The sequence below is a fragment of the Perca fluviatilis genome, chromosome 21, assembly GCF_010015445.1.
Source record: "Perca fluviatilis chromosome 21, GENO_Pfluv_1.0, whole genome shotgun sequence".
NCBI lineage: Eukaryota > Metazoa > Chordata > Actinopteri > Perciformes > Percidae > Perca > Perca fluviatilis.
Genome location: NC_053132.1, coordinates 519,346 through 524,524, shown reverse-complemented (window position 1 = coordinate 524,524; position 5,179 = coordinate 519,346).

The following is a 5,179-nucleotide window of genomic DNA, read 5'->3' as shown; positions in this document are numbered from 1 at the left end:
AAAACACAGTGTAACCATAGCTTAAACACAGTGTAACCATAGCTTAAACACAGTGTAACCATAGCTTAAACACAGTGTAACCATAGCTTAAACACAGTGTAACCATAGCTTAAACACAGTGTAACCATACCCTTAAACACAGTGTAACCATAGCTTAAACACAGTGTAACCATAGCTTAAACACAGTGTAACCATAGCTTAAACACAGTGTAACCATAGCTTAAACACAGTGTAACCATAGCTTAAACACAGAAGACATGTAGAGAACTCTGCAGCATGGAGGCAACGAGAGTCAGAGGAAGAGGAGGATAGAGAGGGAGAGAGGAGTCAGACGTGGAAGAGACATTTCCTGTGATGTTGACAAGGTCTTGTGGCCAGATCCTCACCACACACACACACACACACACACACACACACACACACACACACACACACACACACACACACACACACACACACACACACAAACTTTTGTTTTGTTGCTAAAGTTGATGATTTGTGATTCTATTTTTCTTTATTTCTGTAAGAATGTTTGTTTTTTGTAAAAACTCTTGTTTGATTACTGCAGAAATTCTTCTTTTGAGTTTTACAGAAGACTGAGTCTGAGAAAATGACAATAAAAATAAAAACATAAAGACTGCAGTGTTTAATATGAAGCCCATCAGTGTGTTGCTGGTGATATGAAAGAGTAATTCAAATGGTGCTTGTGTGTATGTATATATATATATATATATATATATATATATATATATATATATATATATATATATATATATATATATATATATATATATATATATGTATAGATGATATTATATTGTATATATATTGAGTTAGTTGATCGTTCCTTGATGTTGTTGTGGCTGCTCTGTTAAGGGACATGGGTTTAATAGTTCAACATGTTGGGAATTCACTTTTTAACATTACTGTCATCTAAGAGTTTCATTACAAATCATTATACCTTTATATGTGTGTGTCTGTGTGTCTCTGTGTTTGTGTCTGTGTGTGTGTGTGTCTCTATATGTGTGTGTGTGTGTGTGTCTCTATGTGTGTGTGTGTGTCTATATGTGTGTGTGTGTGTGTCTGTCTGTGTGTGTGTGTGTGTCTCTGTGTCTCTATGTGTGTGTGTGTGTGTGTATGTGTGTGTGTGTGTGTCTGTTTGTCTCTATATGTGTGTGTGTGTGTGTTTGTGTGTCTGCATGTGTGTGTATGTGAGTGTGTGTGTTCCAGATGTTGTATTTTAAATGTAAAGATTATGTGATGTTGTATATTATATATGAAGGAATATGAATTGTCTTTAATGCATTTATAATAGTTGTATCTTGCAGTGTTGTCAGTGTTATAAACTTGTTATTATATCTTGGTCTATATCTATAATCTATCGTCTGTTTAATAATCATTTTTAATGAACAATTAAACTTGTTCTGATTGTGATTTCTCATTAATTATAAGCAACATATCTCTGGGTCTGTAAAATGTTTCTTATGTTAACTTTGAGCAGACCTACAAATCTGCTGATCTGAGGTGAAGGCATTGCCCTGTGTGTGTGTGTGTGTGTGTGTGTGTGTGTGTGTGTGTGTGTGTGTGTGTGTGTGTGTGTGTGTGTGTGTGTGTGTGTGTGTGTGTGTGTGTGTGTGTGTGAAATAACAACCTGATTACTTGTGAGGGTCACATGAGAACAAGTCCCCGAAATCACCTCTGTTTCAGCATTATATTCCTTTTTAATTGTGGATGTTTCCTTGAATGGAAACTGTCCCAGGATAAGGACACACCTCTGACTTCAGGATTACTCTAGGTCACACACAAAGGTGGTTTATCATGGTATAGTGCCAATTCTATTCAACTTTCCAGAGATATGGATTTCCGTTGTTCTAATCAGTCTGGCCCAGCAGGAAGTGGCTCCCCAAAAGGCAACAGTTATTATATTATATGATATTATATTGTATATATATTGAGTTAGTTGATCGTTCCTTGATGTTGTTGTGGCTGCTCTGTTAAGGGACATGGGTTTAATAGTTCAACATGTTGGGAATTCACTTTTTAATCATTATACCTTTATATGTGTCTGTGTGTGTGTCTCTGTATGTATGTATGTGTGTGTGTCTCTGTATGTGTGTGTGTGTGTCTGAGTTTGTGTCTGTGTGTGTGTCTCTGTATGTTTGTCTCTGTATGTGTGTGTGTATCTGTGTGTGTGTGTGTGTGTGTGTCTGTCTCTGTATGTTTGTCTCTGTATGTGTGTGTGTATCTGTGTGTGTGTGTTTGTGTGTGTGTCTCTGTATGTGTGTGTGTATCTGTGTGTCTGAGTTTGTGTGTGTGTGTCTGTCTCTGTATGTTTGTCTCTGTATGTGTGTGTGTATCTGTGTGTGTGTGTGTTTGTGTGTGTGTCTCTGTATGTGTGTGTGTGTCTGTGTGTGTGTGTTTGTTTGTGTGTCTCTGTATGTGTGTGTGTGTTCCAGATGTTGTATTTTAAATGTAAAGATTATGTGATGTTGTATATTATATATGAAGGAATATGAATTGTCTTTAATGCATTTATAATAGTGGTATCTTGCAGTGTTGTCAGTGTTATAAACTTGTTATTATATCTTGGTCTATATCTATAATCTATCGTCTGTTTAATCATTATTAATGAACTATAAAACTGTTCTTATTGTGATTTCTGATTAATTATAAGCAACATATCTCTGGGTCTGTAAAATGTTTCTTATGTTAACTTTCAGTAAGTAAAGTTGATTTCTAGAGCACATTTAAACACACATTAATCTGACCAAAGTGCTGAATAAAAGAACATTAAAATGTAAAATATCAAAACCCAAAAAGAAGATCCCAACGCCAACAACAAGCAGCAGTTCCCAAAACCCAGAATGATAGACATGATGAGAACAGACAGAGATTAGTAAATATGTCTTTATTCCAGATATAAAAACACAAATGGAGGGAGCTGTCTCTACAAGACGTGTTTGTTAGATTGATGAGGAAGGAGAGGCTTGGTCCAATTGAAGATCACAACAGCTGGTCAGTCTGACATCATACTGCCTGAGCTCATTACTATTCATGAGCTCGCCCAGTTGGGCTGAGGAAAGCATTCTGACAGCCAGGCTCTCATTGGCTAGCTGTTAGCCAATCAGAGTCAAGCAGCTTAGCTTGTTGAATATTAATGAGAACTGGCAGAAATTGAGCTGAGTCTGCTTTCTCTAGCATGTCTGTGTGTATTTCAGTCCTGTGTGTGTAGTGATTTCTAACAAATAGAGTGTAAATTGTAATTTTCCCCACTATGGATCAATAAACAGAATAAATTATTATTATTAATTATAAATTAAGTTACAGAGTCCATGGTAAACCTTCAGACATTACCACAAAATCATGAAATACGTGTGGCAGGGCACATTTAAGCAAAAGGTTTAATAAAACAGAATGATGAAATGACCTTTAGAATTGTGGGTGTTTCCAGTCACAGACAAAGGTAGTTTATCATGGTATAGTGCCAATTCTATTCAGCTTTCCAGAGATATGGATTTCCGTTGTTCTAATCAGTCTGGCCCAGCAGGAAAAGGCTCCCCAAAAGGCAGAGGCAACAGTTACCTTTAAAAGTACAAAGTACAGAGAGAATGCAATGAAATGTGCTTTGCCCTGGCCCTCTCTTCTCATAATAACTATCAATATAATTAGAATAAAATATAATAAAATTAGCTTTATACGTAGTACAATCTAATATGTGTAGCAAGATACACACACACACACACACACGGACACAGACAGATTTTGGGGACATTGGAAATGGGCTTGAACTTGGCCAGACTGACTTGCAGAGCAAATCTCAAATTTGCCAGCAGTTGGCCAGGGCTCACCCAGGCTGGACTAGGAGCAGAGGTTTAGCTCTCCAGATGTCCGTAAAAGTAAATAAATGACATCTTTAACCTTCGTGTTGTCTTCCCGTCAACCTGCAACTTTTAGTTTTTCTGGGTCAAAATTTAAAATAAAATTGGTCGACACTTTTTCTGATGTTTTTGTCGGGGGGGGTTTTGCGCTTTTGTGATGTTTTTTTTAAACATTTTATCAATTTTTTCAACCTTCTTTCATACATTTATTTTTTTCAAAATGCTATAAAATTGAATAAAACACCCAAATTCAATGAAAGTAGTGAACTGATCATTTATTTCATGGAACCATCCATGTTATTTTTTAAAATTCTTTGACAATGTGGTTGATAGAAACCCCAAATTTCTGATATAGAAACTTTTAGAAAAATGGGTCAATTTTAAACACATAAAAATGAAACAGGAGTTCTGAAATTATAACAACAATGTGAAAAAAAGGTCAATTGGTAAATATTATGTTTTAACTAATGACAGAAAAAGTCGATTTAAAGCCAGGACACATCAAAAACACAGACCGATCCAAAAGTATTAATAAAATGATATGCAGAATAGAAATAGAAGTGACATTACTTGAATTACTTGTTGAAAACAGGGTGAGACAGTTGAAACTAAGATTAACAAGAAAGATTTTGTATAAGAATGAGCCAAGGTATTTTAAAGATTAGACTTATTAGAAACTCTCATAGCTACTCAACGAGAGGCAGTGCCACAGACATAGTTCTGTGTAGATTTAAGACCTGTTTTGGGCAAAATACTTTTTTGTACATGGCGACGATGGAATGGAACAAACTCCCAGCTGAGATTAAGTTAAGCCAGTCAGATCGCTGTTTTAATCGAGCATGTGATGAATGGTTGTTAAATGCTAATTAGATTCAATCTTTTATGTAGTCTTAATGAATATTTATTATTACAGTGTATATATTTGTATTTATTTTGTATTTGGATGTGGTTGAGTGATACATAAGGTACCTTTTAGTCATCTGTAGCTTGCCTGGACATCTTTGTCAGACTATAACGAGGACCACAGTGGAAATAAGTTTGTAACTTTCTTGTGTTATCCTCGACAGGTCTGATAAACGTACAATGTCACTGTGTTGGCATCTTGTTATGCATTTATTTCTGTTACTGTGTAATAAATCAATCAATCAATCAATCAATTAAACACCTTTTTTTCCTGACTTTGTTTTAGGGAAATAAACCATTACTAGTTACTATATTAGGCTTATTTATGTTGACTTGTTGTTACTTTAACCCTCCTGTTGGCTACGGGTCAACGTTTTCCCATTTCTAAAAGTTTTTAT